Raw genomic sequence first — 291 nt, 5'->3', positions numbered from 1 at the left:
TATGCCTAGAAGCCAGAAGAGGGCGACAAATTTCCTCTTTGTGCTGGGCATTACTCTAGGATGGGGGTAGAGGGGATGGGGGGTCGTGACTTCAACTCTTATTATTCGGGTACCCAAGAGTACTTGGGTATTGGGAGGGAGCTTATGCTATGCATCATTTAGCAACATCCCTGCAGCATCTCTGGCCTCTGTTCTCTAGATGCCTGTGGTACCTAGCCTCAGCCATGACAAACAAGAATGTCTTCAGACATTGCCAAATGTCCCCCTGAAAGAAAACTGTCCTCATTGAGA

The sequence above is a fragment of the Mastomys coucha genome, unplaced genomic scaffold, assembly GCF_008632895.1.
Source record: "Mastomys coucha isolate ucsf_1 unplaced genomic scaffold, UCSF_Mcou_1 pScaffold1, whole genome shotgun sequence".
In the NCBI taxonomy this organism is placed as follows: Eukaryota; Metazoa; Chordata; class Mammalia; order Rodentia; family Muridae; genus Mastomys; species Mastomys coucha.
Note: the sequence above shows the minus strand (reverse complement) of the source record.